The sequence below is a fragment of the Hipposideros armiger genome, unplaced genomic scaffold (assembly GCF_001890085.2).
Source record: "Hipposideros armiger isolate ML-2016 unplaced genomic scaffold, ASM189008v1 scaffold_269, whole genome shotgun sequence".
NCBI lineage: Eukaryota > Metazoa > Chordata > Mammalia > Chiroptera > Hipposideridae > Hipposideros > Hipposideros armiger.
In genome coordinates, this window is record NW_017731619.1 from 244,646 (window position 1) to 256,437 (window position 11,792).

The 11,792-nt window shown below is 42.6% G+C and overlaps 1 long non-coding RNA gene across 1 annotated transcript; it reads left to right on the forward strand.

Annotated features, from left to right (window-relative positions):
• Positions 1-391: 391 nt before the first annotated feature.
• Positions 392-9,785, forward strand: LOC109390446 (uncharacterized). Its single transcript, XR_002125572.1, has 3 exons — positions 392-551; positions 1,881-2,053; positions 9,401-9,785. It is a non-coding gene; the product is annotated as an uncharacterized LOC109390446 (long non-coding RNA).
• The last annotated feature ends 2,007 nt before the right edge of the window (positions 9,786-11,792 follow it).

The following is an 11,792-nucleotide window of genomic DNA, read 5'->3' on the forward strand; positions in this document are numbered from 1 at the left end:
TATTAAGCACCACAAATTAAAACATTTAAAAAAATCAGGATCAAGAGAAGGGCATATGCTGCCAACTAACCAATGAGCCTATACATTTGCAAGATGCTTATTAATAGAAGAGCTCCACAATTAATAAAGTTGACATGTATACTCAAACACTAATGTGGCTGCATGTAACAGAAACAACTTGAGTTGAAGTAAGCATCTCCCTACACATATAAAGAAACTTATCCCATAGTTTTAGGGGGTACTCAAGGCAGTGACTCTCAAGGGTGGGAATGTCACCAGACATTGGAAAGGGACAGGAGCCAGAAAATGAAAATTTGTTAGAGCCCACAGTATGTCCAAACCCTTGGGTCTCCTCTCTGTTTCTGTTTCCTTTTTTATGCTCCACAGACTCACTTCTCTGCTCATCACAAAGCAGAAGGAAGACAGCTCTCCTACCTGCAAATAAATTTGCATATGATAGTCTCCTGCCACCTAAGGACACCCAGTTCCTGAATCCCAGGGGAGAGACTCTACTTGGGTCAGTTGTCCAGCTAACTGCTATGAGATGTTTGGTGAGTTTACCCTCATACATACACACACCTGCATCCCCACACAAAGCTTTCAGTAGTTTGTGTGTTGATCTATTGGTTGATTGATTTGGCTTGAGGGACTGTCATACTAAATATATCCTTTTATGCTTATTTTTTTCACTTAGTTAATCTTAGTTCCTTCCATTATGGTACATATGAGATTACATCATTCTTATTTAATAACTGTATAGAATTCTATACATGGAATCTGTTCCATGGTCTATTTAACTATTCCCCTGTTTATGGTTATTTCCATTTTTTCATATTATTTAAAGAGTCACATTCATTATTCCCTTATATATCTTTAAGTATTTCTGGAGTATAGAAATCTCAAGTGTAATGTCCAGATCAAAAGGTATGTGCATTTTAAAATTTAATAGATATTACCAAATTGCTCTCCCAAATGCCTTTAGCAGTTAAAACTTCTGCTGATATGGTACAAGAGTGAATGTTTCTTACCCCCTTGCTAATCCTGTATATTTGTAATCTTGCTAATGGTTCAGTCAAAACAATTAACAAACAAACAAACAAAACTTTTCATGCTCTGTGAATCAAATTGTTATTAAGGACTGTGGTTTTTCTGCCTCATGTGTGGACTAGAAGGGGCACAATGTCTGAGACAGCCCCATCGATTTATAACTATGCTTCGGAAAGGCCAGCTCTCAGCTTGCCCTCTGCCTCCTCTAGCACAGAGCTCACAGCTGGAAGTCCTGCTCCTGGGATGAGCAGTGCCTCTGAGCTGCCTGCCTTTATGTGATTTCAGCAAGTGTTGTTCCTTGCAAGACACTGAAATCTTTTCAATTATGACTTTATAAAGCAGACCTAGGAAGCAGCTGAGTTAAAAAGTTAAAAAAATCTTAACCTAAAAATAATACATTAGAGTAAACATTTTAAAAATTAAAATAGGAAGTTATGAATAAGTTCCTTTTCATTTGTAACTAATACAAGGCTCTACTCCACTGTTTATATTCTTTCCACAGTAACCGAATACAGAGCAGTAACCCCCCATCCCATGCCTCTTCCTGAAGCTAAAGGGGGGCCTGCTCCAGTCCTTTCTGCCCTTTGACCCTGAAGTAGGAGCTAAATGTAGGATTCCTTGGGTTTTTTGTTTGTTTGTTTGTTTCATTTATATGACATTGGGGAGGAGAGATTGGAAGTATAGCTGGGAGGCAAGGAAGGAAAGAGATTTACTTTTTTTGTTTGTTTCCTATTCTGATTTACTTCAACTGTTAAATTTAAGTTTTCAAAGAATACAGGCAGTCTTATTTGCAGGTTTGAAAGTTATGGAGCTCTTGTTTCTTTCCCTGACAGGTTGGAAATAGTGGTGAAAACTGCATAGTGAAACAGGTGTGATTGGCAGCTCTAACCCATTTTCTAAAAGACTACCACCCCATTCTACTCTCTTCAGAAAGAGTTTTCTATCAAGATCGAACCCAGTGACTTTGCTCAGGACATACTGATTTTCTTTTTTCATAGAATTACAGGTAATATTCTTTTTTTAAAAGATTTTATTGGGGAATTGGGGGAAGGAAACAGACAAGTTGCTGTTGTTTTGTTCTTCAGTCTAGTTCCAGATTACGTTGCTTCACTGGCCCATGTTGGTATTATCATTGTGCTCTTCCCGGGTGAGGCAGATCAGTTGCTGGCCTCTGGACAGCCACTCGCGGTGGCACTTAGCAGCTCACACCAGCAGCCAGCTGCTCACACTGGCTGCCAATCACACATGATAACTTATGGCATCCCACTGCAGCAGGGGCTGCAGCCTAGGCCGTCGCTGGCAACTCAAGGCAGCCCAGCTCCAGGTTGAGCTGTTGTTCTCCATCTTAGTTGTAGAGGGCAGTGTCACTGGCCCCCATGTGGGATCTGAACTGGGGCCCTGCTGCTAAGAACTGGCGCCCCAAGCCAGCTCTTAACCAACACGTCACTTGACCAGCCCGGTGATATTCTTGATCACTCTTTAAAACAATGTATAGTATAAAAGTATTAATTGAGCTTTTTTAAAAATGCAAGTTGGAAAGTGGTGGAAAAGACCCCAGAATCAGGTCCTTTGACAATCCCTGGCTTAGATCCCAGCTGCCCAAGTTTGGACCTTTCCCATAGCTACTGGAACTTGTTTCCTTAGCTGCAAAGTAGGATAACTCTTATTTCACAGGGATGGTAAAGATTCAGTTAAAAATACACTTATTATTGTATTATTATTGTATAGCACTCCCAAAGTTTTTGCTACATCTGGCATGAGTAGGTGCTCAAATGTCAGTGGAGAAGAATGAAACTTAGAATGCTGTGATTTATGTTCATAGGTAACCCATTTATTAGTTCACCAAGCTGTGGGAATCAGCTCCTCCATGGCATTCTGGCAACCTTGCAAGTGCCCACCCAGGTCACACAAGCAAAAGCATGAATGCTGTGGATGGATCTGAGTTTTGGTGGAACCTTGGTCCTATGGGGACATGAGACCATCTCTTCCTTGCCTCTATAGTCCTTGGAGGCTGTCAGGAGATGGATTCTCATTCTTCCCAGATCCTGGTGATGTTGAGGCTCCTGCTTTTGTTGCAATGTGCCCTTGGCTCCAGTATCTCACAGCAGTCCTCCCCAACCTACACTTTGATATTGTCCTGTTTGGTGTCATCCCTCTTTGAGATGAGGACCTGGGAACTGGCTCCTTTGGCTGCTCTTTCATCTCCATCTATGTGAGTTCCCCTAAGTGTGAATCTGAAGTGGCTTCTGAAGTGGCCAAGCTAGTACAGCTGTAGCTGTGGCCTTGCCTTTTCCTGAGTGTTGGATATAGACCTGCATGGGGTACCTTCTCGGTGTGTAGTGTCAAGACCCTGTGATGAAAAAGATGATCTCAGTCCCTGCCCCTTTGTGGCTCTGTTTTCTTATTCTGGCAGTGATGATGGCCACAGTAATGCACCTCTGATAAGGAAAGGAACACCACTGGCCTTCTCATGCTGTCAGTGAACCTGTGAATTTCCCCTTAGTACAGAGATACTCAGGCCAATGTCCAGGCTCTCATCTTTTCCCCATGTGCCTAGAGGCCACATTCTGGGATTAGCAATTAGCTGGTGAAAGCCTCTGGGCCAGTTTTCAGAAGAAACTCGAGGTGATCATCACAGGGTGATCCCTGTAGCCTCTCTCCATCTCTCTCCATCTCCTGTAGGCTCTGATCATGTCTCCTCTACCCCAGGCTCCCAGCTTGGATCATTGATTGTGATGTAAGGGCAGTGAGCACCTGAAACATGATGACTTTGTATTGATGAGTGAGAGAAATGGCTTTCACACTTGCTTCACATCTTTTCCCAAGGCTTTGTTTTTGCTTAGTTGAGAGGAGTTTCCCAAGAAATACCCTGCAGAGAAAGAAAGAAAAACCAGAAACAAACAAACAAACAAACAAACAAACAAAAAAGAAAGTCCCTGCAACATAGGTTCTATCTTAGAGTCAGCGTTTCAGAAGCAGACCCGGAAACAAGAATTTGAGGGGAAGTGATTTGTTTGGAAGGTGAGCCTAGGGGAGGGGGGAAGTGAGACAGGATGGAAAAGAGGTGACATAGGTGCTAATGAGCAGATTTCCACTATGGGCACCTAGGGCTCAGTCCCATGGAGAGCTCTAGGAAATAATGTGCAGCATGCAGCAGAGTGTCCTGCTTCCTCCTGCCAGGGCTGAAGAAGCTGGATACCTAGGACTAGGACTAGAGTATCCAGGACTATCATCACTATCCATGGGCAGCTCTCAGGGGTATTGACTCCCCTTTAAGGGAGGTGCAGATCCTCACAGCAGGGTGCCACTGGTGTTCCTGGAAGTGGTGAGGGTACCTGGGCAGGGAGCCAGCAGCATCAGTCCCCATCTTCTAACTCTGAAAACGTTCTCCTCTCTTTGAGCCAGATCAAAGGAACCCAGGTAAGATCCAATCAGCCTGAAAAACTCTAAATGCCAAAATGCTGGGACGTATCACAGTTTGGAGCAGATATAGGATTCAGAAACCCTGTGTGATTTCTCAGAATCAGAACCTATCAAGAGCAACTCTAAATATGCTCTCTCATTTCAAAGAGGGTCCAGATTCCCATGAATGGTTTATTTTAAAAAACATGTAGGGGAAGGAAGTGTTTGAGAGCAGCACAAAGACTTCAAATCTACACACAAAGAGAGGTGGTTTCTGTTTCACAGAGGTCTCTTTATGAAGTGTCCCATTGTCATCTTCAGAGTGTTTGTAAATGTGCTTTTAATTTTGAGGTATTACTAGGCAGCACTTTAAATAAAACTTTCTGGATTTGACTTGTGGAAGGGATGGTGAGAGAAATCAGCTCAGTTAATCACTTTTAACGGTGCTTTTACATGCCTGATTGGAGCAACTGTCTGGTGATCTTGGACCAGGCAGAGGAAAGGCAACAGAAAATACTCTAGATGCACTGTGAAGATCTGTGGCTCTCAATTCACTTTTACGAAAAAGACCAGTAATTCCTTCCATGTGCACACCATTGTATGGTGTTCTGGGTGCTTCAAACACTGCCCCTGGGTCCTCACAATGGGCAAGGGTGTGAGTTACTTTATCCCCATTTCACAGAAAAACCAGCAGGTCAGGGCAAGACAGGACCTGCTTGTCCAGAAGAAGAAACTTGGCCTAAAACGTCTCTTGATCATTGGCAACCAGACACTGCCTTGGCATGAAATTCATGCCAAGTAAATGTCTGAATAGCTGGATTGTTGTTTAATGTGGGTCTTTCCACCACAGAAAGATCATGAGTGGGCATTAGCAGAGAACCTGACAGGCAGCAGGAGGTTCGAAATGATGCACTTCATTTTTTTTGTTTTTATTAAAACACATTAATTTATTCATGTGGGAAAATTGTTCTCAACAGCTGCTCCCCTATCTGTTGGCCTCATCTCTCTACAGTCTATCAGAACATTTTATTAATGAATCATCTTCTGCAGTGCTAAATGAAGCTCAGTGACACCTGTCCAAAGGTGTGCACATGTCAGTGAGACAGTGAAGAGAGAAACGTCATCAAGACCCAGCTGAATGAATTTCTAGTACTGGGTGTTTGGCACTATGATAGGCATGTTTAAGATGGCCATCTTTATGGTTAGGGAGGCAGACTTTCTAGCAGACCTGAAAGGATTGCATGCCAGTAGACACCCACCCTGTTTACTCCATGGACAGCCGAACTGGTCCCCAACCACTTCCAGAATGGTAGTGAGAGGAAAGGGTGAATGAATAAGAAACAGGAAAATGCTACTGAGAGTAATAGTTATTAAATACTAATATGGTTGCTAGTTCAAGAAATTGAAATAAGGGCCAGCCAAGTGGCACGTTGGTTAGGAGTTGGCTTGGGATGCCAGCTCTGAGCATCAGGGCCCTGGTTTGGATCCCACATGAGGTCCAGTGACACTGTGCCCTCTACAGTTAAGATGGTGAACAACAGCTCGACCTGAGGCTGGGCTGCCATGAATCGCCAGCGATGGCGTAGGCTGCAGTGGGGTTGGCCAGCAGCTGGTGTGAGCTTTCATGAACTGCCGTGAGCAGCTGTCCAAGCAACTGCCTCAGCTGGGAAGAGCGCAATGATAATACCAACATGGGCCAGTGAAGCGACGTCCTCCACAACTAGACTGAAGAACAAAAGGCCAGGAATATGTCTGTTCCTCTTCCCCGATTCCCCAACGCTGTTCCCCTCCCCCAATTCCCCAATAAAATCTTTAAAAAAAATTGAAATAAGACTAGAAGACTTCCAAGTTGCCTTTTGGTAATTTCAATACTCCTGGCAATTGCTCCGCTGGCAGAGACACACTTTTCTAGGACTACTGCACACGTGAGGGGCTGCTTCTCCTTTGTGTTTCTGATGCTAGATAGATAGAATTTATTTTTTTAAAGACTTTATTGGGGAGTTGGGGGAGGGGAACAGCATTGGGGAATTGGGGAAGGGGACCAGCCAAGTTGTTCTTCAATCTTCATTTTGGAGGGCGCCAGTCACCATCTGGCTGTCCCATTGGCAGCTTGTGGCCTCTAAGCTCAAGGTGCTATGTTCAATCTTAGTTGCAGGTGGGCATAGCCACCATCCCATGTGGGAGTCAAACCAGCAGCCTTGTTGTTAAGAGCACACACTCTACCCACTGAGCCATCCGGGCAGCAGCTCAGCTCAAGGTGCCAAGTTCAGTCTTAGTTGTGGGTGGGCATAGGCCACCATCGAATAGGAAAACTTGTTACACCAGCTGAGCCATCCTGCCACCTGTTGGCAGCTCAGCTACAGCTCAGCTTAGGCACAGCATAACTGGCCCATGTGGGAATCGAACTGGCAGCCCTGTTTCTCAGAGCCTGTGCTCTTAAGCCAACTCTTAACCAACTGAACCGCTTGGCCAGCCCCAATAGGATTTTTTCTTAATTATTGATGATATTCTAGGCAAATTTCTGGTGAGGATCAGGCAAAAAAAGATCCGATGTTTCTATGCCTTACTGTAAATGCCCACAAACACTATCCCACCCCTGAATCTCATTTGTTTAGTGAAGTATCTGAGATGTGTGGAAATGGTCATTCTTACACAAATATTGGTAACTTGCCCCAGGACTGCACAGCAGATGTGAGCTATAGAGCTAGAGTTTAAATCCAGTCATCTAACTCCAGGGCCTTTTACTTGCTTAAAATTTTGCCTAATCTTTCTCTGTTCTGAGCTGGATTATAAGGCAAATGAGATTTTACAAAGGAGGACTGCTGGAGCATATTTTTGCATAACCTCCCCATCAGTTTATATAAGTGAAGATGTACAGACCCTGAACTCAGAAACTTCCCCACTCCTTCCTCTGTGTTGGGATCCGGGGTACAACACTGCTGACACTTTACCTAGGAACCCATGGGATGCAGGCATTGCCTGTGTGTGAAAAGTAAATGACCTTTCCCTACATTCCCCTTCACACCTGAATCCGTTCTCTATCTTCTGTGAAGCTTCTAATGGCAAGATGAGCATAGGATCAGAATATCCTGTTCTGAGGTAAACTGTCTGCAGCTCCATGATCCTTCAGAGGACCTCTCTGCTCCAGGCTGACTGCAGCACCTTCTGGAGGTACCCACACAGCAGAGTAACTACTCTTGGGTCAGTGTTGTTCCTACTCTGTGTCCCAACAGCTTGGCATGGTGTATCTCAGAAATGAGACACACGTGCATATTCTTCTTTAAATGAATAAAACCCATTTTCCCCCAAACAACAGCACATATGCCTGACCACTTCCAGGCAGAGGCCACTCAATGATGACTTGGGGCTGGGCTCAGGTTGCTTCTTAGAGGTTTATTAATGAGCAGCAAAATCTGTGTCCATCCTGGGGCCTGGCTTCTGATCCTGGCACAGCTCTCAGAGACCAGGAATCTGCAACACCTGCTTGACCACACCCAGGATATTGGTTACAGCAGGAGATTCAGTTTTCTCTCTAAACCTTAAATAATGCATGTGCATGCACAGAAACCATTAATACAGACTAATTTTTACAATTAATGAAGTATGCCTCTTTGTGGTGAGAAAGAATGAAGAATGACCTAAACCACTGGTTCTCAAACTTGAGTGGATTTCAGAATCTCTTTGAGGTCTTCTCAACACATAGGTCACTGGGCCCCACCCCAGGGTAGGTGTGGAGTCACCCAAGGACTTGCATTTCTAGTAAGTTCTCAGATGCTGATGCAGCTGTTCCAGTCACCATATCTAAAGCCCAATGGAGCAAACCGACAGCAGTGTGACACCTCAAAACCTCAACCATTCCATCCCCATAATGCCAAAGAACCTGTTAGAGAAGCCAGCTCCTTACAGTTTCCATGATATAAAAATTTTGAATATGAACTATGAGTTAAAGACTGGAATTAATACACAATTTTTATGTTTCCACAATCACTTTCTTGGGATATTGCAGGATCGGCAACTAAAATGAGGAACTGGTTCCTCTTCATGCCACGTTACTCCCAAAACAGACAATGATGATGGTTGGTGGGATTTTTTTTTAAATTCTAACTTTTGTGTTTCTAGAAACATCTGATTAAATAACATCCTTTATAACCAAAGTGGAATATAAAGAAACCATTTGAACTTTCTCAGTTATCATGGTCATCATGCCAAGCTACAGTAAGATGAATCTTAACTTTCTAATTTTAGAAACTGCCAGAAATGCTATTTGGATTAATTTCTACTTGAGATTTGGCTAAAACTGGCAATATTCTCTCATACCTCAGGACAAACATCATAGCATTGTCATATAAATCTATATTCTCTTAATTAGGTTAAAATATACCTTTGAGGAAGGCAAAATACATATTTTTAATAGATTACTCCCAAAATATGTTCAGACACAAGCAGTTCAACTTTTCTCCCCTTCCTATTCAATGTAAATCGATTAAATTTCTACATTTTTGGAATTGTATTAAATTGTATTGCAGTCTTTGGTTACATACATATAAAATTCAATCAGCATTTTTGTTGTGGAAATTTTAATATATATAGGTTAAAGAAAATAGTATTTAAAATGACATTTTAATACTTTGTAAGAAAAAAACAGAAATTCAACTTTTCAAGCACAGCCCAGTACTACCACTGGACTGTATTTATAATATTGTCCCCTAACAGAATATGTTACAATGCAAACATAAGTAGTTTATTCTTTACAATAGATTGAGCCTCAAAATGTGTCTGTACAGAATGTCTACAAAGTAAATGAATAAACCTTTGTAATAAAAGATTAGAACTAAAGCCAAATGTGGTGAGGGAAAAATCACCCTAATTGCTGATCCTGATACTATTTTCTGAATTAAACGTGTTTTAAATTCTTAGCCAATCAGTTCAAAACTGAACTTTTGTGTTTCAGAGAGAGCTAAAATGGAACAGTGTAACCAGGATAAGTTCTGAATCCAGCTCCAGTTTTATTCAGGTAACTACTCCTTTCCAGAGGTGATGACTCAGGGGACATGTGGCTGGTCACATAAAAAAGGTGGTCTGTCTCTGTCCCTGGACACTTGATGTTAGATGTCTGAATTTCACATCCAGAGCTCTTGGAACCATTTTACAACCATGTAGGGATCTAGTCTGGGCCAATTCAAGAGAAGATGACTTAACAGAGTGAGGAAAAGATCTTAGGTTCTTGGTGCCACCACCGGCTATTGAATCAACCAGTCTGGAAACCTGCCAGACTCTCAACTGGCTCTTATTTGATGTAAAAATTACATAAAATAAATACAAATAAAATTTGGAAGTTAGAGATTTCATGGAACCAATATTTTGTCTGTTTCTGTTCATATTCATTGCACATTTTTAAATAAGCTGTTTGTTGAATCATTCTTAAGAAGGTCTGCTGTATTATTAAACAGTGTTGCTTTGTCCCAGTGATTGAGTCAGTGTGTCCTGTCAATCAGCCTTTCCCCTCCCATAAGGACCACTCAAGGACAGGATGGCCCCATTTGGAGCCAGTAGGACATGAAGGAAATTTTCCTGGGGTCTCTTCTGAAATTGCCCCAAGTCATCTAACTGGTAAGTGGAGAAAGCCAAGCTCTAGCCAGAACAATATAACCATAGAACCCATGTTATTGGCTATCAAGTTAGGGATATAGGTAGGGAGAGAAATGGGGAAGGGAAAGTGTTTGAGATGGCTTGGTGGGAGCTGCCAAACACAGTTTTTTCTAGGGCCATTCTTGGCTTTACCACTTAGCCATCTTATGTCATACCTTTTTGGAAGTTGTGATTTCAACTGAGTCCCCAAGTTATGTCATGTTGGGGAAATTATTGTATTTATGGTTTATATATGATAATTATAGATTCTAAATTTTCCAGGAAAACCCCAATTTTTTTCTTACTTCTCTAACACATTCACTGCCCACATTTTTGCTTGTGAAAGTATAACAACTACATGAACACATTTAGAGATTTTCTGTGTAAATGACAGAAAGTCCCATGCAAGCAGCTTTGAACAATAAAAGACATTTATTTGTTCCCATATCTAGGAAGTCCAGGGACCAGCAGGACCTTCCATGTTGGTGAGATTTAACGACTGTGTTAACAACACCATCTGTCCTGTCTTCCTCCTACCTCCTGTCCTGCTAGCTCATCCCAAGGCCTTCACTCTTCACCAGTGTAGCTGCAACAATTTTGGGCATCACATTTACACACCTTGCTGTCCAAAATGAGAGTGCTTTGTCAGGGGTCTTGCCCTCATGTTTCATTGTCTCCGATTGGGTTAGTTACATGTCTATTCTTGGACCAGTACTTACAGGGATCACCATAGCAGGGGAGGGTGAATGTTTGTCCCCTTTGACTGATACAGTCAGGCCCCATCCCGACAGCTGTTCCCCAATAGAGAAGAATAGAATGGATGCTGCGGTCAAAAGCAAAACTGACTTCTCTGCTGTCTGTATCCAGATCTATGTCATATGATGCCATGCCCTACAGGAAAGTTTAATATAATGCAGTGTTCTCTTTTCTATTTTTAAGATAAGTCACTTTTGAACTCACGTATTCAGAAAGGTCAGTCGTAAATAGGTCTTGCATAAACTTCCACTGTTCCCTTACACTAACAGAGTCCCTGGCTTTGGCTCCGTGACTTGAGTATTCCTAAGTTGAGAGATTTTATGGGATTTCTCAGAGCACATACACCATCTACAAGTGCACTTTTCATGAATCAAGGCATGAAAATAATAAAGAAATATAAGACACATGAGGCAACAGCTTGAATCAAATCAAATCATGAAGGACAGAAGGGAACCTTGAGTGGAGAAGAACATGAAGACAACAACAGGTGGGGGCATTAATGGGAAATAAACACTTTGCTCAAATGATTCTGGGGTGAGGGTCTGACTGCCAGGTCCTTCTCCCAGGTGTGCAGACTTATATGTTTATTGTCACTCTGTAACTCAATGACAAACACATGTATGGGGTGCCAGTCACCATTTAGCTGTTCTTGACAACAAGGCATGGGAATTTTCCCTCACTGAAACTCTCCACCTAAATGTGACTACAACCCTGTTGCTATGCAGTGTCCCCTGGCTGATTGGTAGGCCCCAGAGCACCTGAATTGCAGCAGCAGGAGTCCAGTTAACATTCTTCTCCAGGTCAGCAGTGCATCATCCTGACTGTCCTGGCACAGTTCCTTCAAAGTAGCCCACAAGGCTTCCCATGGAGTTCACAGCTACATGTGGTCTCATGGACAAAGTATGACCTTTCTGTATCACAACCATCAAAAGCACTTACATGTTTGCTTACTCCGCTTC